General features: G+C 35.3%; 1 non-coding gene and 1 pseudogene across 1 annotated transcript; one reads left to right on the top strand and one right to left on the bottom strand.

Annotated features, from left to right (window-relative positions):
- The first annotated feature begins 2,464 nt into the window (after positions 1–2,464).
- LOC127552716 (uncharacterized) lies at positions 2,465–2,639 on the top strand (annotated as a pseudogene).
- Positions 2,640–19,810: 17,171 nt separating this feature from the next.
- On the bottom strand, positions 19,811–19,917 carry LOC127552733 (U6 spliceosomal RNA). The gene has a single exon (XR_007951569.1). It is a non-coding gene; the product is annotated as a U6 spliceosomal RNA (small nuclear RNA).
- Positions 19,918–23,834: the final 3,917 nt, after the last annotated feature.

Genomic DNA, 23,834 nt, shown 5'->3' with positions numbered 1-23,834 from the left:
CCACCAAGCATTGTTTACCGCTGCTCCCTGTCAGCTGCAATATTTCAGCTGCTCCTGATAGGCATCTCCTCTGTTCCAGGTTCCTCAGCTGTTCCCCAGCTGTCTATTTGTGTTCATAATCACCACATATCCTATCTAATATTAACTAGAAATTCTAAGAGTTTCTCCCCTACCAAGAAATCTTGTAACTCTTTCAGATACTTCCACCAGGGATAATAAGCTTGGAGGGAAAGTAAACTCCTCCATTTTAGATTTCATAGTTGTTATCAAAAGACTCCATGGAACTCAGCAGGGTTGGGGAGTAAGCCCGAGTCGAGCTGCCAGTGCTCACTGCTTCCCCAGTTGCAAGCTAATTCAAGAGTACAGCTACAACCAGTGCTCTTTTAGAATGAGAGCAAAATTCTTTATTCAGTAATTCATATGAGAAGGGGGTATACTCATGGGTGAAACAAGGAATACTAAGACGGAGCAAACTTTTTCTATGTGTTTATTTTCTTACCCCCTCCCTTCAAGGTACGGATTGGTCAGATTTACCTTCAGAGTTAGTTATGATTTATAATTCGAATTACAATTAGATTGGATTGCAATCAGAGTTACAATTGGTTGGATTTACAATCCCTTTTATTTGTCCATTCCATGTAAAAAGCCTTGTTCTCTGTCATTGACCCTAGCTGATTTGGGATGGTTTTTAAGGTTGGGTCCCTTTGTCAGGACTTTGTTGTTTAGCCAGTTCTACTCACATGGTGATTGGTTGGAGATATTTTAACAAGATATTTCACCTTTCCCTTCATCCTGTTTTGGCAATATGTGTGGAAACCTACTCTTCGTGATAATAGAGGAGAGGGAATTTGGACATAGTCTGACATGTACCCTGGATTTTTTAGGAGTCAATTTCAAAGGGTAGTGCTTGTTTAAAAACCTTTTCTCCAAAGAGGACTATAGCTTTTTCTGCCTATTCTTTTAGTCTCTAATATGGCTCAGCTGTAGTCCTTAGTTGAAGTCCAAATTGAAGGACTAAGCCACCACTGAAGTGTGGATTTGATAGTAGAAGACCAAGGAAACAGTCTAGTTGTTGATTGAATGCCATGTGGGCAACTAAATGGCATAGTGACTTGATTAGCTATCTTCAGAGCTGTCTGCTCCTCAGTCTTCCAACTACAAGTAGTTCTGGGCTTTAAAAAGCCTTTCTTCATGCAGAGAAGGGTAAGTTTTCTTCTCTCTGCTTTTCTTAGCTATACCTTATAGAGAGGACAAAAGAATTCCTATCCTCAGCCAATCTACATCAAATGACTAAGTCCAGGCTAAAGTTTATTCTATTTTTTAATATTTCTTGGAACCTATTTGTCTCTTTTATGAACTGAGTTCGCCGAACCATATGATTATCTTTCCATTTGTTTTTATTAAATGTGTGATTTCGCAGTTATAGAAAATTTCCAATGAGGATAAGGGAACTTTCTTTGTACAAGGCTAGTTCTGCAATGAATAGCTTTAAACACTTGCTTGAGATATTGAGGGTCACCAATTAGTGCCAAACCCAGGGCCTTCCTTATTCCAAAGCCAATTTTTTATTCCACAAGCTGAACTGCCTTTCAGTCTTCTCCATTTATAAAACAAAACAAAACAAAAAAAAAAAAACTCTGAAATTGACTGTTTCATCACTGAAAAGTCCTCTTTCTTCCTCTCCTTCCTCTCATTTACCTAGGAGGAGTTATCTATATTATTGTTACACTATTTACTCACTTTTAAGTTGTTGGTGATCTGGCTCCTTAACCTATCATTTATTGAAATTTCTTTCAAAAGTTACTAATCATCTTATTTGTTAAATCTGAAGCCTTTCTTCTAGTCCTCATTTGGCTTGTCCTCTGTGCAGTATTCCATTTTGCTGATCAGTTCTGAATATTCTCTCCTCTCTTGGTTTCTGTGATAGTGATTTCTTTCAGTTTTTCTCCTCCCTCTTTGCCTTTGCTTTCTTAGTCTCTGAATCATCATCAGCTTCCTGAATCTCTGTCTTTGACTTCTCCCCCCTCATCTCTTAATCATATATGTCCTCTAAGGCTCTGTCACGGATCCTCTTCTCCTCCCCTCTTCTTCCCTCCCCTTCCCTCTTCTCTCCTTTCTTCCCCTCCCCTCTCTCTCCTCTTTCTATATTCTCTCCCTTGGTGATTTCATTAGCTCACTAGAGCTCAGTTATTTTTTTATGAGGAAGTTTTTTTTTCTTATGTTAAGTCTAAATTTGCATCTTTGCAACTCTCTTTCTCATTGGAGGTAGCTAGGAAATAAAGTGAATAGAGGATTGAGTCCAGATTTTCCTCTGGTTTCATGGTTTCATTGGGCTGTGGCAACTGTACATGTTACATCTTCTTAAAGTCCAGGTGAAAGCTGGGGAATGTTGGATACCAAGGTGGATCAGCAGCCCTGAAAAGGGCTCAGTAAGCCCTCACACCAGAGGTGCTAATCCTCCCACATACCTTAATGGCTAAGATCAAGTAAAATTCTTTTCAGTTTAATATCTGATGCATTCTCTATCCAATATATTAAATGGATTTTTGGAACAAATAGATGGAATGGGAGATTGCTTTGCCAACTTCATGCATTATTGCATCCATTATTGCAATACTTTCAGGAATGATGCACCTCCCTCATTGAATATTTATGAGCTGTAAGATAGGCTTCAGGGATAGGAAGACAAAAATATCATCTCTACACTAAAGCATCTAGCATTCAATGGAAGTATTGTGTTCTCCTTGGAAACCAGGTTCCAATATATTGTGTACAAGAGAAACATTTGGTAAAGAAAGACACACAGAGTTGAAATAAAAGGCTGGAGCAGAGTTTATCAAGCTTATTATGAAATTTTATAGGAAGTTTCTCTGATGAAGGCCTCATTTCTCAAATATATAGGGAGCACAGCAAAATTTATAAAATTTGTGATGGAGTTTATTGTGCTTTAAAAAACAGACAGCTAGATGGAGTAGTAGATAGAGTACTGGCTCTGAAATCAGGAGGCCCTGAGTTCAAAGGCAGCCTTAGCCACTTTAGCTCTGTGATTCTGAACAAGTCACTTAACCCCAATTGTTTCACGAAAAAAAAAGTAAAAAAAAAACAACCTTAAAAAAAAAAAGAAATAACAAGGTAGATGGTTTCAGAAAACAAACAAACAAAAAATCATGTTGAGACCTATATGAACTGATGTGAAGTGAGAAGAGTCAGGAGATCATTTTGCACAGTGACAGCAAAGTTTTGATTATCAACTGTTAAAAGATTTGGTTACTCTGATCAATACAATGATCCAAAACAATTCCGAAGAACTCATGATGAAAAATGCTATCCACTTTCAGAATGAGAAGTGATGAACTCTGAATTCAAATTGAAGTACAATTTTTTCTGCTTTTTTTTTTTTTTCTGACATGGCTAACATGGAAAAATGTTTTGCATAATTTCACATAAATAATTGATATTTTGTTTCCTATATTGGTGGGACGGAGGAAGAAAAATTTAGAACTCTAAATTTAGAAATAGAAGAATATTAAAGTAAATATATAATAAAATATTACCTAGAAAAATAAAAGACAAGGACATTGCCCTTGGTTAGGAGATTTGGAGCTCCCTTAGATACAGTGTCCAGTTGAGCCTTTAGACCTACTGAGCTTTTATTGTAAAAACTGTGAGTGCTATTTCTGGTATGTTGTGTTATAAATAGGATTTTTCTATAGTGTAGTGTTATTTTTTTGATCTTTAAATCACTAAATCTTAGTTTCCTTATCTGAAAAATAGGGTCAAGAAGTTAAAAACATTGTGGGGAATTTGTGAATTCTGATTTTGAGTGGGTATTGACAAAAAGCCTTGAATCTGAGGCAGTTTCTATGTGTGAAGTAAGTCCAGGATACCATGTTATACATTATAAAAATGAACTTATAGAAAGATAACTTTAATATGTTTCCAAGTTTTACCTAGAAATATATAAAGACTGCTCTTTTCCAAGAAAGTAAAATTTTAAAACATTAAAATTATTTTCTGATTTGAAGAATATGTTACTAAGTTCTTTCCTTCTTTTTTTCAGCATTGGTGCTAACTTATTGTGAACTAGGTAATAATGTTTAAGTACTGAGGTGAGAGGAGTCATTTGAACAGAAAGCTTTCTATTCTGTCCATTTGTTATTCAATCACATCCTATTCTTTGTGATTTCATTTGGGATTTTCTTGGCAAAGATATTAGAATGGTTTGCTCTTCTCCAGCTCATTTTATAGATGAGGAAACTGAGACAAATAGGGATAAGTTACTTGCCCAAGGTCACAAAGCTAGCAAGCATATGAGACAGATGTGTCTTACTGACCCCAGGCTTTCTATCCATGGCACCATCTAGAGAGGATAAATATTTTAAGATATTCCCAGTGTTCAATTGGGCTAGGACTGAGAACTGAGACCTACAAAAGCTGATCTCATACCTGACATAAAACAAAGCAGTTTAGTCTCTTTGAAGTATATTCTGCACTTAGTTTGTTCTCACATAATGGCTGCACATTATCCCAGGAGTGGCTTTTATTCTGTGTCTTTGTTGGCAGCTCAACGCTCAGGCTGTTTCATTGTGCATAATGATGGGAGCGGGGGAGGCAGTGCTCTGTGAATAAGACTCTGAGTACATGTTTAAATTAATGAAAGACCTTTCAAACCCAAATTGCCCAGTAATCTGTGACATGAAAGGCTTTTGTGTGTGTTTTTTAATACATCTAATGCTCTTTCTTTCCACTAAAGTACTGCTCTGATGCCTCTTTGGGACAAGCAGATGAGCCAAGGTTCTCAAAAAGGCAGATCCTAGCATGAAATAATGGCTACAAGTACAACCTAGGTGACATATTGTGTCTCTGCCCCCTGAGAATGAGCTCATCTCATTGCAGAGGTTCATTTCCACCAAAGGATGATGATGTTGATGTTGATGTTGAAGATGTTGCTGTTGATGATGTTAATGATGATGGTGGTAGAGGAGGTGGAGGATGGTGATTATTATCATTGATCAAAGTAGCTAATGCAAAACTTTAGGATCATAACAGTTAGAATTGGAGATCAACTCAGATTATCTAGTTCAATACATTCATTGTATAGAAGAGGAAATCAGGGCCCCCAAAGTGGAAAAATGGATGTGCCTTAGGTCTCCTAGGCAGGACAAAAACTGAGTTAGTCCTCTGACTCCAAGCCCAGTACTTTTTTCTACTATACTATTACCTATATTAAGGCAGGGAGAATTTACAATTAATATCAGGAGAGGGGCTAACATGGATGCAATGGCATCCTTAGAAATAGTGAAAAAAGGACTTGAGAGCTTAGTTATGATATAAATTTTTCAGTTATCATGTCTGGAGGTGATAATAAAAATAAAGCAAAAAAAAACCCCAAAACATAAAATAATTTAAACAAGAGGCTTTACAGAAAGGCAGAATCTGGGTTGAAAGGGATCTGAGAAGGCATAAAGCATGCTTAATTTATGCTTCTCTGTCCCTCCCTTTCTCCCTCCCTCCCTCCCCCTCTCCCTCCCTCCTTTGTTCCCTCCCTTCCTTCTTCCCTCTCTCCATTTTTTCTTTCCTCCCTCCTTCCCTTCCTTCCTCCCTCCCTCCTCTCCCTCCCTCTCTTTCTCCCTTTCTCCCTCCCTCCTTTTCTTTCTTTCTTTCTTTCTTTTTCTTTCTTTCTTTCTTTCTTCTTTCTTTCTTTCTTTCTTTCTTTCTTTCTTTCTTCTTTCTTTCTTTCTTTCTTTCTTTCTTTCTTTCTTTCTTTCTTTCTTCCTCTTTCTCCATATATATATATATATATATACATATGCATGGATGCACATATATATCTATATCTTCTCTGTTATGTTATTTCTGGGAACTGATAATGGGGGCCCTTTAATAGAGAGAAGGCAGTTACTGACAAGAGAATACCCACTTTCTTATTAAAGATGTCCTATGAATGAAACTTTCAAGCATGTCTGGTGAGAAATCATGTGTCTGAGAGCCTGCCTAGTGAAGTATAAAAGGTTCATTATCAGAAGATGTTCTCTTAGGGTAATATAAATTGTTACCATATCTTAACATAAGAAGAATAAACCTCAATAGCACCACTCACATTCTAACTGGAATGCAGATGGTCACTTTTTATAAACATCTCTCAGGATTGTCCTTTTATTGAGTCCTGATTGGACTTTTGACATAACATTATGTTTCAAATAACAGAATCCCTGGTAAGTAAGTGGAGGAAATCTTTCTTCTCCCCATTTTTGGAAATCGACCTAATGTGTCGATGACCCAAGCTCAGAGCCTTGTCTTCATGGATGGTTGGAGGAAAAACTAGGAGATATGCAATGGTATTGCTAAAGAATAGTGTGAATATCTTTCTATGGCATTTATACATGGTACAGAGAATTGGAGAACATGATATAAGAAAAGGCTGCTATTATTCCCAATTTGTTTTGAGAATCAATGATATCAATGAAACAAGGATGGAATTCAGGGTTGAGAGATCAAATGCCAAAGCTAGAAACAAAAGACAAAGAATATGGGAGAAGGTATTGGGCTTAAGAAGTGAATGGAAACTGAGTATCACAGCATAGCAATGGTTCAGAGCTAGGTAAGCAATTAGGAAACAGAAATCTCTATCTCATACTAGAGAAAAGAGGACTTTGAAATTTGCATATAGAGAGGAAGCTTCTTAGATCCTTCTTGCTAGACAGATAGACAATGATTGCCTTTACAAAATGAGACTTCAACAGAAGTCATCCTAATTAGAATTAGAAAGAGAAAGAAAACTAAGAGTAAAAATTTGAAGATACAAAGAAAGGAGGAAAAACAAGGATTATCCAAACAGACTACTATGGATACATTTTCAAAGACTGTATTGACTAGATTAGATTTTAAAAAGTTGTGAAAGGAAAATGGATACAAAAGCAATTGACAGGATGAATTCACAAACATGGCACTACATTGTAGGAACCGTATCAAGGATGTTGAGCTTAAAAAGTAAGCAGACATCGGTAAGAAAAACTAAACTAAGGATAGCAATAAGATGGCATGCATGAGCACTCATACATGCATGTGTATTTGAGTGTGTATTCATTATTGCTTTATTTAAATTTACTTTAATAAAGTTTTGTCTAAAATAATTGAGAACCTTAGGGACAGAAATAGCATTTACTTCATTGCCCCATTGGAAATCTTTAAGTTGAGGCAGATGACCACTTCTCACATATGGCATGGAGGAAATTCTTGCTCATTACAATGGAATCCTGACTACTAGTGTCCAAACTTGTGAATATGTACTATGTTCTCTGCCTGATGCTAACTTATATGAATGCTTTAGAATCCTGCTTTTGGAAATGTGTGATAATTTTCAATAAATGAATCCTGTCTTCAATTCCAGAACATACCTGGGTTTTCCATGATTGTTTCCTCTATGATTACTGGGAAGTGCCTTTTAATTGGTGAGCCAGAATTGGGAGAGCATATAAAAAGCCCCAGAGATGGAATTGTAAAATTATATGATCATTTTGGAGAGCAATCTGGAATTTTGCCCAAAGAGTTATTAACCTGGTTATACCCTTTGATCCAATAACTTGTAACAAACATAGAAAACAACATATAGACAAACAACAAATAGACACATATTGATTTAAGCAAACGATTAAGGGGAAAAGGAAAAGAACTTATATATTTTAAAAATAGGAATCCTCTGGTGTTGACAAAGAACTAGAAAATTCAGGCATACCCATGTTGGGGAATGGCTGAATAAACTGTGGTATATGATTGTGATAGAATACTATTGTGCTATAAGAAATGATGAACTCAATGATTTTAGAAAAAAAAACATGAAAATACCTGAATGAAATAATAAAGAACAAAATAAGTAGAACCAAAAGAATATTGTATACAGTAACAGCGGTACTATTTTAATAACAACTTTTAGTGAATTGATCATTTTGACATTATAGGTACCCAAGTTAATTATAAAGGACAGATGAAGAAAGATGCTATTTGCCATTAGAAAAAAAACTGATAAATAGAATATTTATGAAATAATTTTACATATACATTTATTTGTTTTTAATGGTAGATATCTCCAAAGAGGGAGAGAAAAAAGAAATTTATATGATAGTTTTATTATACATTTAAAAAGAATTTCAAGCAGTACATAATTAATTTGCAGTTTCATATGTAATCATTTTTTTACCATACTATGTTATGAAAATGCTTATTTTATTCCATAAATTCAAAATAAATTAAAAAAATAATTTTTTCTCCTGATGTTAATAAAGAAAAAAATTATAAGCTTTCATGTAGGGAGATAGTCTTAGGGCTCCACCCAGGACACCCTGTAGCCTTGAATACAAAGTACTGCTGATTTTTGCCTTGTGTTTCATTTTCCCTTCTAGGTGAAAGAGTGTAGGAGGTAGAAACTAGGGACAACTTTGTGGGTTTTGAAAAATAAAAAGGTCTATAAGAAGTCTAGCTCAGAGAAGAATGCAACCCAAGGAATGCTCTATGGGACCCAATCCAGAAATGGACTGTTCAACATCCAAGATAACATGTCTTACACACAATGTAGAGATTCTTTTAATGACTGTGCTATGCTTAAAAATTGGGTTAATATTTAGTGGCAATCACTAGTTTTGAGCCCAAACTTCCCAAGTACTGATTTGTAGAGGAAAGAAAATGTCTAGTTTGAGGGATTTTTTTTTGTACTTTGGGTCTTTTTAGTAAATATTCCTGTGTTAAAGGCAATTGATGTTAATTGCTAATTAAGGATATTGAGGTAATATCAACTGGTAAGATTACACTTGATCAGTTTAAAACTGGTCATTAATATTGGGAAAAACAACCAGAATGGGAACTTGAGCTAATGACATAGGAAAAGTTCTGTATCTTGGGGCAGGAGTGGGGGGTGGGGTTTGATTCTTGAAGCCTGAGAAGGAGATGTAACCAGTTGCATTCTGGGGATCAAAATTACTAGAGTCCATGGGGGTTGAGGGAGTAAAATGCAGAGTTTTGCTATACTCCAAATATGAACTGCACTGGTCACTAAGGATCCCTTTCAACTAACTTTGAAAATTTGTTATCTCAAATGTTAGCACAAACTAAAGACAAAGTTTTTTTTCATTTTCTTTCCTGTTTCCTTCAGTTAGGGAATTGTTTTGGAGAAAAGTCTGTTTTCCCCAATCAGGTTGAGCCCCAGATGAAACGCAAGACAAATCATGAGCCGACAGTGGGATGAAAGGAAGGGAATTGGAGAGGAAGGTATCTGCTTATTGAGATCCTGCTAGACCTTCTCACAGAACTTTTGTTCAAAGTTGTTCCCTTGATATTCACTCCTTTCCTTATTTCTCTTTCGGCATCTTCCTCTGCCATCAAGTTTCAGGACAGATGTCAACTCCTCTGTAAAGTCTCCTTTTATTTTTCATTTTTCAATTTATTTTGTATTACATGTTATGTACATGCTTAATTCTTTCTCCTACCCACTCCAGTAGAATGTAAGCCTTTTGTTTTCAGAATTGAATTGTTGAATGGCCCTCCTCTCCCTCCCTACTGAACCTCACAACTCCTATTTCTTTTCATTCTTCTCCATCAGCTTCCTCTTTCCCTCGATAATGCTCCTCTCTGCCTCAAACTCATTCTGTCCTTCAATATTATCCATAAGCACCTTCTTCATTACAGAATCAGTAAAACACTGTACACATCAACGACAACACTGTATGATGAAGAATTATGAATGACTTAGTTATTCTCAGCAATGCCACGATACAAATATCATTATACAAGAAATGATCATCAGGATGATTTCAGAGAGGCCTGGAGAGACTTACATGAACTGATGCTGAATGAAATAAGCAGAACCAGGAGATCATTATACACAGCAACAACAAGATTATAAGATTATTTAGTGATTAATTCTAATGCACGTGGCTCTCTTCAACAATGATATGATTCAGGCCAATTACAATGGTTTTGTAATGAAGACAACCATCTGTATCCAGAGAGAGAGAGAGAGAGAGAGAGAGAGAGAGAGAGAGAGAGAGAGAGAGAGAGAGAGAGAGAGAGTTGTGGGAACTGAGTATGGATCACCATATTGCATTTTTACTTCTTGTTTGCTTTCATTTTGTTTTATTTCTCATTTTTTCCTTTTTGATCTGATTTTTCTTGTGCAGCATAATAATTGTGAAAATTATATATTGAAGAATTACATATGTTTAACATATATTGGATTACTTGCTGACTAGGGAAGGGGTGGGGAAAGGGAGAGAGGAAAAAATTTGGAACACAAGGTTTTGCAAGGATGAATGTTGAAAATTATCTATGCATATGTTTTGAAAATAAAAAGCTTTTAAAAATGCAATGATCCAAGATGATCCTACAGAACTAATGATGAAGCATACTATCTGCCTCCAGAGAAAGAAATGATATAGTCTAAATACAGAATGAAGTATGTTATTTTTCATTTTCTTACTTTTATTCTTTTTCTTTTATTGAAGTCTTCTTGTACAAAACAACTACTATGGAAATGTTTTACATGATAGCACATGTATAATCTATATTTGCTTACTACTTTGGGGTGGAGGGGATATATTGATGGATAGAATTTGGAACTCAAAAATAAAAAGCCCCGAATATTAAAAATTGTTTTAGCTGGTAATTGAGGAAATATATATATGTATACACATATACATATATAGACAGGTATATATATATACACATGTACATATAGCTATACACACACATATATGTGCATAAGTACCTTCCTCTACTCTTTTCATCCCAATAAGCTCCCCCACCTCCTCTGCCCCTTATAAGTTCTTTCTTCTCTTCCACTGATCCCCATAAGATTCCAATATTCTTTGTTCTCCTCTACAAGTCTTGTTCTTTCCTTCCTGCTTATTGTCTTATACACATACTTTTGCTCTTACTCCAAGACCCCTATCTCTGCCAGCTCAGTGACCCTGGAGTTGCCATAACTCATAATAGAACTTGCCTGGCAGCTGCACCAAGAGACTTCTTCACTTATACTGCTCTGTGCCCTGTTCCTTTGAACATCTGTAAGAAAAAAAGCTTCCCAAACTTTGTTGCTCACAGCATCCAACTGCTAATTGGGCAGAATAAGTCGTTAAAGATAGTTTACCCTGTTAATTATGCTGGCTGCTTATCAAACCCTATTAGTAATTAGTTTCCTAAAGATAGCAACATTATCAGAGAGGAAGAAAAATGGTAATTGCTGTTATCTTCCCAGGCCAGCTTTGTGCCAGCTCCTAAAATAAAAACAAGTCCATTCTGGCAACTAAAAAATTTCTAAAGAGTCTTGCACCAGGTGCTAGGGAACCTGGGTTCTACTTCTTACTGGTTGGGTGACCTGTACTCTGAGTCTCAGTTTTACTATATTCCAGATGGGCATGATAATTGCCTTGTAGGATTGTTGGAAGGATCATACAAATTAAGGGGCATGAAAATAACTGTGCAAATGTAAGGAATTTTTATTTATCAGTAACCTGACTATGACTGCACAATGACCATTATTGGCCAATGAGGTTCATGCTTTCTCACATAAGAGAACAGAAGTCCTTTTGTCATTGTTTATTAGCATTCACAAATTCCTATCTCATTAATTCTTGAAGAAATCTGACTCCAGCACTTGTTAGTTGTCACTTTCTCCTTTGGACTTCTGTTTTCTCATTTTTAAAATGAAACTAGTGAAACTTCTATTACCACCTGAATAGAGATTTGTGTGGAAAATACTTTGTAAATCTTAAAAAATTATAGAAATATGAGTTATCATTATCTTCCCATCCTCATTCCATCCTGCCATTTTACAGAAATAGGACTATAATTCCAATTGTTCTCTCCCCCCACCAAATCTTCCCACTGATACAGTATTGAGCAGCACAAAACCAAACACATAGATCAATACTGAAAGAAAAAATAATGCAGGTGAATATTCCTTATATTTAATCACGTAAATGAATGAGTTATTGTAATATAGAATTACCCAGGGAATTTTATGGAGGAGAAAACTATGGGGTAAGCAATGCACATATTATTATTTCCATTTTATATAGAAGGAAACTGAGGATCAAAGAAGCAAAGCAGGCTGATCAAAGAGTCAAATCTGGGAATCAGATTCTGATCTGACTTCAAGTCTGGGACCCTTTCTATTATCTCACAACCACTCTCTGTCTCTATCTCTTTGTCTGTCTGTCTGTCTCTGTCACTCTGTAGCTCTCTGTCTCTCTGACTTTATTGTTGCTTATTTATTATTTCTACATTTATTTTTGATAATGACTAATAAAGGATAGGAATTAAAAGGGAAGGGAAAGGGAAGAGAACAGATATTAGGGAATAGAAGAAGAAGGCTAGAGAATGAAATAAGGAGGAACTAGAAGGAAAAGGAAAAGAAGGCAAAGAGAGAGAAGAGAAGAGAAGGAAAGGGAGAGGGAAGAGAAGGGAAAACTATATACCCATTTTACAAATGGGGAAACTAAGACAAAGAGAAGTTAATAATAGTAAGAGCTGACATTTATAGCACTTACTATATGGTACTAAGTTAATACTATGTAATACTAACAAGCACAATGCTAAGCACTTTACAATCATCACATTTGATCCTCACAACTACTTTGGGCGATAGGAGCTATTATTTCCATTTTACATGAGAGAAAACAGAGGCAAAGAACAGTTCAATAACTTGTTTAAAGTCATATAGTCAATGAGTATTTGAAACTGGATTTAAATTTGGATTTTCCTGATTCCTACCTTTTAAAGAAATAGGACTATAATTCCAGTTCTTCCTCCCCACCAAATCTTTCCATTGATACAGTATTGAGAAGCATAAAACCAAACACATAAATCAGTATTGAAAGAAAAAATAATGCAAGTGAATATTCCATATACTACATAGTTACCCCTTGGTATAGAATAACTTGGACATGATTTCAGAAAAAGGATACTAGAATTAATGGAGACTAGGAAAGGATTCTTGCAGAAGATAGGATTTTAGCTGAGACTTGAAGGAAGCCAGAGAAGCTAGAAGCAAGGACATTCCAGTATACTTTAAAGTACTAGAAAAACATGCAATGCTATAATAATTGTAATAGTAATGATATAATAATAATGACAATTGTAAGCATTTGCATAGTGCTAAGTGATATATTAGATAGGGAACTGAGCCTGGAGTCAGGAAGACCCAAGTTCAAATCTAGTCTCAGACACTTACTAGCTGTGTTACCCTGGACAAATCACTTAACTCTGTTTGCCTCAGTTTTTTCATCTGTAAAATGAGGATAGTAATAGCCTCTACTTTGTAAGGTAGTTGTAAGGATCACATGAGATAATATTTTGTAGAGTGCTTAGAATAGTGCCCAGTAGAAGGCACCATATAAATGCTTATTCCTTTATTTGATCATTTAGGACACACACTTTAGAGGAAAGGTTATGGTTTGTGGTCTTAGAAGAATTGGGTTGTTTTATTTATTCTTTATTTATGCTGTATGCCTTTAAACAAATCCCTTAGCCTTTCTGAACCTCAGTAGACCCAGAAGCAAAATGAGAAAATATCCCCTCATATGGATCAGCCTAAAAATCAATTTAAGACACTGAATTAACTTTTTCTCTTGATCCTCCTTAGTGACTGAGGTCACAAGTAAGGGCCTTTGAAATTTGCTTCTGGCCAAATGTCTGCTTCTTTCAGACTATACACTGATTTGGCGTGACTGAGATGATTATCACATGATAGGCCTTAAGGAAACCTTCAAAAGCAATATCCAAAACCCGCATGTTGCCTTCTGGACACTAGTCCTACTCTCTCATTTTGCAAATGAGAGAACGAAGACCCAGAGAAGTAATGTTTCTGTCCAAGGTCACTTAGGGAATATGTAGAAGAGAGGTCATTCAAACCCAAATCCTCTAGTTCCAGAGCTGGGGCTCCTTTGGTTTCCTGCAAAACTCAGCTTATACTCCTTCTTATACATAAAATCTTTTTAATCTTCTTTAACAACTTGTTTGTCCCCCTGAAATTATCTTGTACTTAATTTGAAAATATTTTACATATATATCACATATGTATATATCATGTTTATGTATGTATACATACATCACATTGTCTCCTCCAATAGAATATAAGATACTTAACAGCAGGAACCATTTCGTTTTTGGTTTTATAACCACGGTGGCTAGTACAGAGCCTAGCACACAATTGATATTTAACAAATGTTATTGGTTGATTGGCTAATGGATATAACATATAACCTCTCTATATTGCTTCTGATTCTTACTACAACCTCTCTATATTGCTTCTGATTCTTTTTCCCATCTGTAAAATGGGGATAATAATTGTTCTTGTTGTTCAGTCATTTTTTCAGTTATGTCTGACACTTCATGATTCCATGAAGCAAAGAAACTGGAGTGGTTTGCCATTCCCTTTTGATGAGAAAACTGAAGCAAACAGGATTAAATAATTTGTCTAGGTTCTCGTCAGTGTCTGAGGCTAGATTTGAAATCATGAAGATGAGTATTGCTGACTTCATTTCTGGCACTTTATCCACTGTTCCACTTGCTTGTATTATTTAACTTTCTAAAGGCAATCTAGCTTAATGGAAAGAGAGGGAGATGGAAAGAGTTGGGTTTAAGTCCCCTCTCTGCCTACATTACTTTTATGACCCAAGATAAAATAGTTTCAGAGAAGTTGTTGACCTATCTACATTGGTGGAGGGAATTTCCTCATCTGGGAATTATTAACACTAATGAACTCATTCCCTATCCTTCCTTTTTCTTTGAGGTATTATGAAGATCAAATATAAAAATGAATTTAAATTGCTCTTGAACCCTAAGCATAATATAAATGTCAATTTATCAATATAAAAAGCTTACTATGTACCAAGTACTGTGTAAAGCACTAGAGTCAGTTATAATACTATTGTCTAGCCCACATCTTTCTATCATCCCCAAAACAGCAAGAAAAACTTTTAAATGCTTATAAGAACAACAACAATTTACACATCATTAAGAATCACATCGTTAAGAAAATCACATTTGAAATATTTCACAACTCTGATCATTTCGATGACAATCATGACTCCAGAGAACTAAAGATGAATGATTGACTTAACCGCCTGATAAAGAGGTAAGGGACTCCTACTAAACATCGAGAAAGACATTGTCAAACTTAGTCAATTTGTGGATTTGTTTTGTTTGAATATTGCTCTTTGGTTCCAGTCTCTATCTCTGTGCCTAAAGAAATGGTAATTCCCTTAATAGCAACATAGCAACAATTGAACTTAGCACCCAGTTAGCAAGAATAATGAATTAACATTTGAAATTAACAGATGCCACCTCTTCTCCCTCTGGAAGAGAAATGCCAGGTCAGTTCTTCCTGAGCTGGGTCCCACCATATTCCTCCCTTCCCAGTTTTAACTTTGTTCCAAGTGTCCCACAGAGCTGATGTTCAGGGATTTTTGCCTTCCCTTATGCAACTCACTGTTTATATAAATGACTTAAGACAAATATGTAGATATTACAGACATCCAATTTGCACATGAAACAAAGCAGAAAAAGAGAGTCAATGGATTGTATGTATAAATGAGAGTCTGAAACAATTTAAATAGATTAGACAAATCAAGTAAGACTGAAATAAAATAAAAATAAGTATGAAATACCGGTATATATTCAAAAAATCACCTATATAAATATAGAATGAGGCAGATATGGATCAAAATCAATTTATATGGAAAAGTCCTGGGATTCTAGTGAATTGCATAATTAGTATGTCAATAAATGTGATAGAACAGCCAAAAGAAGCTTATGCCATGTTAGACTCTATTAATAGGCATCTGATATCCTAAACAGAGGAAATGCTAGTCCCACTGCATTCTGTCCTAATGAGACCATACCAAAAATATGACATTCATAGCAGTTGTGTAGGAAAAGATTTGGGGTTACAGTGGGCAAAAAACTAAAAATAGGTAAAGTCACATTAAGAGAGGCATAGGATGCAAAATAAGTTTTTCTGTACTTGACTCAAGTCTGACCACATTTGGAATCTTGTGTTCAGCTCTGGGGACCATATTTTAGGAAGTCTATTGAGTAGGATTACCAAAACAGTAAAGGTACTGAGCATAGTGCCATGCAAAGATCCGTTGAAGAGACTGATGATGTTTTGCTTGGAGAAGAGAAGAATTGGAAAAAATGAGTAAAACTTGTAGATATACAAATTTAGCCTTGATATTGTACAAATTATATTTAATTATTTATATATGAGTGAATAAAAAGTGAATTTAAAAAATAAACCAAACCAAAAATAGTTAATACTTAAATACCAAATAAAATACTTAAAACTTAATATTTTCCCCCTAAAAACTTCCTAATTCTTTTTTTTTTAATTTAATTTTATTTAATAATAACTTTGTATTGACAGAATCCATGCCAGGATAATTTTTACATGACATTATCCCTTGCAATCACTTATGTTTCGTTTTTTCCCCTCCTTCCCTCCTCCCCCCCCCCCCAGGATGGCAAGCAGTCCTATATATGTTAAATATGTTGCAGTATATCCTAGATACAATACATATTTGCAGAACCGAACAGTTCTCTTGTTGCACAGGGAGAATTGGATTCAGAAGGTAAAAATAACTCGGGAAGAAAATCAAAAATGCAAATAGTTCACATTCCTTTCCCAGTATTCCTTCTTTGGGTGTAGCTGTTTCTGTCCATCATTTCTCCAATGAAACTCAGTTAAGTCTCTTTGTCAGAGAAATCCACTTCCATCAGAATACATCCTCATACAATATCGTTGTCGAAGTGTATAATGATCTCCTGGTTCTGCTCATCTCACTTAGCATCAGTCCATGTAGGTCTCTCCAAGCCTCTCTGTATTCATCCTGCTGGTCATTCCTTACAGAGCAATAATATTCCATAACATTCATATACCACAATTTACCCAGCCATTCTCCAATTGATGGGCATCCATTCATTTTCCAGTTTCTAGCCACTACAAACAGGGCTGCTACAAACATTTTGGCACATACAGGTCCCCTTCCCTTTTTTAGTATCTCTTTGGGGTATAAGCCCAATAGAAACACTGCTGGATCAAAGGGTATGCACAGTTTGATAACTTTTTGGGCATAATTCCAGATTGCTCTCCAGAATGGCTGGATTCGTTCACAACTCCACCAACAATGCATCAGTGTCCCCGTTTTCCCGCATCCCCTCCAACATTCATCATTATTTTTTCCTGTCATCTTAGCCAATCTGACAGGTGTGTAGTGATATCTCAGAGTTGTCTTAATTTGCATTTCTCTGATCAATAGTGATTTGGAACACTCTTTCATGTGAGTGGTAATAGTTTCAATTTCTTCATCTGAAAATTGTCTGTTCATATCCTTTGACCATTTATCAATTGGAGAATGGCTTGATTTTTTATAAATTTGAGTCAGTTCTCTATATATTTTGGAAATGAGGCCTTTATCAGAACCTTTAATTGTAAAGATGTTTTCCCAGTTTGTTACTTCCCTACTAATCTTGTTTGCATTCGTTCTGTTTGTACAAAGGCTTTTTAATTTGATATAATCAAAATTTTCTATTTTGTGATTGGTAATGGTCTCTAGTTCATCTTTGGTCACAAATTTCTTTCTCCTCCACAAGTCTGAGAGATAAACTATCCTATGTTCCTCTAATTTATTTATAATCTCGTTCTTTATGCCTAGGTCATGGACCCATTTTGATCTTATCTTGGTATGTGGTGTTAAGTGTGGGTCCTTGCCTAATTTCTGCCATACTAATTTCCAGTTATCCCAGCAGTTTTTATCAAATAATGAAATCTTATCCCAAAATTTAGAATCTTTGGGTTTGTCAAACACTAGATTGCTATAGTTGACTATTCTGTCTTGTGAACCTAACCTTTTCCACTGATCAACTAATCTATTTCTAAGCCAATACCAGATGGTTTTGGTGACTGCTGCTTTATAATATAATTTTAGATCAGGTACAGCTAGACCACCTTCATTTGATTTTTTTTTCATTAATTCCCTTGAGATTCTCGACTTTTTATTGTTCCATATGAATTTTGTTGTTATTTTTTCTAAATCATTAAAATATTTTCTTGGAAGTCTGATTGGTATAGCACTAAATAAATAGATTAGTTTAGGGAGTATTGTCATCTTTATTATATTTGCTCGGCCTATCCAAGAGCACTTAATATTTTTCCAATTATTTAAGTCTGACTTTATTTGTGTGAAAACTTTTTTGTAATTTTGCTCATATAATTCCTGACTTTCCTTTGGTAGGTAGATTCCCAAATATTTTATGCTATCAACAGTTATTTTGAATGGAATTTCTCTTTGTATCTCTTGCTCTTGGATTTTGTTGGTGGTGTATAAGAATGCTGAGGATTTATGGGGATTTATTTTGTATCCTGCTACTTTGCTAAAATTATGAATTATTTCTAATAGCTTTTTAGTAGAATCTTTGGGGTTTTCTAGGTATACCATCATATCATCTGCAAAGAGTGATAGTTTGGTTTCCTCATTGCCTACTCTAATTCCTTTAATCTCTTTCTCGACTCTTATTGCAGAGGCCAGTGTTTCTAATACAATATTGAATAATAATGGTGATAGTGGGCAACCTTGCTTCACTCCAGATCTTACCGGGAAAGGTTCCAGTTTTTCCCCATTGCATATGATGCTTACTGAAGGTTTAAAATATATGCTCCTAACTATTTTAAGGAAAAGTCCTTTTATTCCTATGCTCTCAAGTGTTTTTATTAGGAATGGCTGTTGGATTTTATCAAATGCTTTTTCTGCATCTATTGAGATGATCATATGGTTTTTGTTTGGTTGGTTGTTGATATAGTCAATTATGTTAATAGTTTTCCTAATATTGAACCAGCCCTGCATTTCTGGTATAAATCCTACTTGGTCATAGTGTATTATCCTGGGGATGATTTTCTGTAATCTTTTTGCTAATATTTTATTTAAGATTTTAGCATCAATATTCATTAGGGAGATTGGTCTATAATTTTCTTTCTCTGTTTTCAGCCTACCTGGTTTAGGTATCAGTACCATATCTGTGTCATAAAAGGAGTTTGGTAGGACTCCTTCAATCCCTACTTCTTCAAATAGTTTATTTAGCATTGGAGTTAATTGATCTTTAAATGTTTGATAGAATTCAGATGTAAATCCATCTGGTCCTGGGGTTTTTTTCTTAGGGAGTTGATTGATAGTTTGTTCTATTTCTTTTTCTGAGATAGGAGTGTTTAGGATATTTACTTCTTCCTCTGTTAGTTTAGGTAAGCTATATTTTTGGAGGTATTCTTCTATTTCATTTAAGTTGTCGAATTTATTGGCGTAAAGTTGGGCAAAGTAACTCCTAATTATTGCTCTAATTTCCTCTTCGTTAGTGGTGAGTTCTCCCTTTTCATTTTTAAGACTAACAATTTGATTTTCCTCTTTCCTTTTTTTAATCAGATTTACTAAGGGTTTGTCTATTTTGTTGGTTTTTTCATAGAACCAACTCTTAGTTTTATTAATCAATTCAATAGTTTTTTTACTATCAATTTTATTGATCTCTCCTTTTATTTTTTGAATTTCAAGTTTAGTGTTTGATTGGGGGTTTTTAATTTGTTCCTTTTCTAGCATTTTTAGTTGCAAGCCCAATTCATTGACCTTCTCTTTCTCTATTTTATTCAAATAGGCCTCTAGAGATATGAGATTTCCCCTTATTACCGCTTTGGCTGCATCCCATACATTTTGGTATGATGTCTCATTATTATCGTTTTCTTGGATGAAGTTATTAATTATGTCTATAATTTGCTAAAAATATGGAACGCTTCACGAATTTGCGTGTCATCCTTGCGCAGGGGCCATGCTAATCTTCTCTGTATCGTTCCAATTTTAGTATATGTGCTGCCGAAGCGAGCACAAACTTCCTAATTCTTAAATACTGTCCCAAAGTGGAATGAGGTGCCTTTAGAGGATCTTTATCCTTTTTTGTGTTATGGACCCCATTAGTAGTCTAATGAAATGTAGGCCTTCCTCCAAATAATATTTGTTGTCTACATTCATTTAAAATCAAAAGAGATATGAAATTGCAATTAGAGGTTTGTGAAAATAAAGGTGCAATTTTTTTCTCACCCAAGTTGTTAGATCCATCAGGGTCTATGTGCTCTAGGTTAAGAGTTCATGCTTTGGAATTAATGGATTCCCTCTTACTAGAGGTCTTAACTGGATGATGAACCTTCGTTGGATATATTGTGGAGGAGATTGTTGTTTAGGTATTCATTAGACTAGGTGACCTTTGTAGCCCCTTTCAACCCTAAGATTCTGTGAGCACTTACCAGTCAATAGAGAGGCCTTCAAGAGAGAAGGTCTCAGTGATCATTTATTGGAAATGTTATACAAGTAATCTATGAAATAGTAGTTGGGCTAAATGGTTTTTAAGGTCTAACACCTTACTCCACTGGTTCAAGCAGCTCTGAGTTCTCATGAACTTGAGTTCAAATTGCAGTTATTATTATTTTTTTAATAGAAATTTACTCATCTGGCTTGCTTTGCCCTCATCTAGTTAGAAAATGGAAGTTCTGAGATCAACACAGGTTTTAGTGTCTAGCTGTTCATCATACTAAAAGACTGAGGTGAGGAACAGCATTGAAACAATTAAACATGCAATTGGGCAAGAAATGAATAGTAAAGCACAGAAGTATTATCAGCTAACATTTCAAGAATGAGTTTGATCTCATTCTCTTTCCCCAGCAGAGTAATTTGAAAACTGAATTGCTCTGAGACTCACAGCTCTGATAGAGTAGAGTAGTGTTCCTCTGAAACCAGATGGAGGATTGGGAAACTAACCTATGTAGCATCTGCATCTAGGATGCTATCATTAGGCATTCTTCACATCTCTGCTGCAAATTAGAAGTTTCTTCCCTTAGTCCATGTGTTCCCTGAGAGGATAAGGCTCTTCTGGTTACCTGGACATGGTCGCTGAATTTTCAGATAACCCTCAAGGTTATCCCAAGAGGATCATGAATCTTAGCTTTGCTCTATTAAAATTCTACCTTCTCAGAAATCTCTATACTCCATCCCTACCTGTGCTGGGAGATTATAATCTCAGAGGAGATGGAATAGTTTTCATTCAATGAGTATCTGTACCCTGAACCCAAACATCTTTGCCATGGTTGTGATAACTACCTCAGTATGAGGTGATTTGCTTCCTTGTCCAGCATTCTTTCTCTTTGGAGATTCCCTATTGATCCGATGGGAAGTTCCCACAGAAGTTATTGTTCCTCGTCAAGATCATTTCCTTTTTATTTCATCTTTTTTGAGGGAAAATCTGCAGCAAAATTTTAATCCATCTTCTATTTTTAATTTACCACTTTTGGTTGACTGCTTATTTTTATTCAGAATGCAGTTTCAATTAATGTTCCAAGATTGCTTAAAAATACCTTGGATTTGGATTTTTATTTGAGCTTATTTCAATTTTAGGAGTTTATCTTTTTTCTTTCTCTTCTTCTTCCCTTTTTCCCTCCTTTCCCTCTCTTTCTTTCCCTTCTTCCTTCCTCCCTCTGGAAATTCAAGAAAGAAAAAATCACTACCAATTTCTTTTTATAAGCCAGTGCTACTCCCAGTAGCAAGTTTTCTAACATAAGTCTGAACTGATTCACAGTGGCCAGTATCTAAAAGGCATCAAAGTTATTAGAAACCAATCTCTATATCCTCTAGTCAGAGTGACAGTACTCAAACTCATGCTCTGTTGGAAAGTGGATGCTAGATTCTCCAAAAGAAAAAGAAATAAATGCCCTGTAGTTTCTTTTAAAACATTTAGTAATGGTGTTTTATTTTTTCAATTTTTGATATTCATTTTTTAATAAAAATTTTAGTTCCACATTTTTCTCCCTTTCTCTTAACCAGAACAGTCAGCAATCTGATACAGGTTAAACATGTACAATAACTTTAAACACATTCCCATATTAGTTATGTTGTAAAAGAAAAATCAGAAGTATAGTGAAAAAAACAGAAGAAAAAAGTGAAAAATCTGAACAAAAGGTAAAAAAGCATAAGAAGTTAAGTGAAAATATGTTTTAATTAGCATTCAGTCTCCTTAGTTCTTTCTTTGGATATATGCCCTATAGTTTCAAAAAAGTTGATTGAAGATTTTATCAAACTGATCAGAGATTTCACTGATTAATAATACCTTTCTCCTCCAAATGGGGAGAGAATTATTTAAACAAACAGAATATCATGGCTAATAATAAAAATAATTCAAAGAAGAAATCACTTGGGAGGAAAGAGCAGAGCCCCAAATCTTAATCTTAGTCTTGGTTTCATCTATTCCCTTCCAGTGTACTTGACCAGAGAACTTGACCTTGAGCTTGTGAATTTTGGGGGTCCAGAGGGCTTTTCATATTCCCAAGGCCATCATGACAGCATCCTGAAATGGCTGTTGCAATTTACACTGGGACAAAGGCAGATTGGATACAGATTATAGGCTCTGTAAAGAGCTCAGCAGGAAAGCTGTATCATATCTAAGGGGAACATTTTGAAAACTTCTATAAAAGGTCTTCCTGTAATAATGAGTTACTTCTATGCAACATGTGATCTCTAAGCCCGAATCTACTTTTACTTAAACTTTTTATACACTTGTGGGAGAGTGTGTCACAGATTTTTTTTAAAGGGCAATGTTTTATACCAACTGTCTCTATTATACCACTTTTGTAAATATCTCTCTATGAAAGCCAATTAAAACTGGTCAACTGATAATCCACTAATAATTATGGCAGGTAACACACAGCTGGGAGCTTATGAATTGTACCATTAGAAAATAACCCTTCTCCTTGTGCAAGGACTGTTTCACTTTTGCCTTTCAATCTCTAGTGGCTAGCACTAGTAGTAGACACTTAATAATTACTTGTTGATTGATTACTATAAATTAGGAGTTATTATGTTTGTTTACATGAATTCCCCATTTAAATTACAAACTTCTCAAAGCAAAGGTAGTAGTGTATATTTCTAGTCTATCTCCCCAAGTGCTTTTCAGAGAGTTGGTGTATAGTAAACATTTAATAAATGATGGATGAAACTCTTTCTAAGTTAGGTAAAGCCTGGAGAAGAGCAGCACTAACCAGCAATTGAGAGAATGGGGGTGGAAGCGAGGAATGATTTATGAAGAGTGATTAAAAGGACGAAATATGCCCAGCTTAGATCAACGATGACTAAGTGAGATGATTAGAATTCAAATATTTGAAAAGTGTAAATGCCATGAAGGGAAAGGGAACTTCATAATTTGGTTGACAGCTGTCTCACCAGGAGGAGATGAGATGAACACTTCCACCCATCCTCCTTAATGATTCCCAAAGCATATTGGGACCTTATTGGGACTGCATAGATCTTAGAAGACATAGGATGCTACAGTTGAAAGAGAGAAAATTAAATCAACTACTTTATAATCATTTTTTCCCACATGGGGAAAAAGAGATAAAGATCAGGGAAATGATTTCTATTATCTCTCACCGGGAATCCAAAAACATAAATCAAATAGACTCTACTCTAAAGAAGCTCATATTCTAGGGATAGAATAGTTACATGGTGGAGTGATGGGGCCAAGAAAAGGGAGAGTTCCAGACCAATGATTTTACTGATGTAGGGAATATCTAGTGAAGAAACTTACTCTATCAAAACAAATCAGCAACTATTCTTCAATTTATAATTTTAAAGAGTTGCCTTGGAACACTGAAAGTTTAAGTAATTTGTTTAAGTCAAACATCCAATATATCAAAAGTTGGATCCCAGTTGACCAAGATCTGATCTTCCTGATTCTGAAGTCAGCTCTCTACTACTTCAATA

The sequence above is a fragment of the Antechinus flavipes genome, chromosome 2, assembly GCF_016432865.1.
Source record: "Antechinus flavipes isolate AdamAnt ecotype Samford, QLD, Australia chromosome 2, AdamAnt_v2, whole genome shotgun sequence".
Classification (NCBI taxonomy): domain Eukaryota; kingdom Metazoa; phylum Chordata; class Mammalia; order Dasyuromorphia; family Dasyuridae; genus Antechinus; species Antechinus flavipes.
Note: the sequence above shows the minus strand (reverse complement) of the source record. Positions and strands in the feature narration are given on the sequence as shown.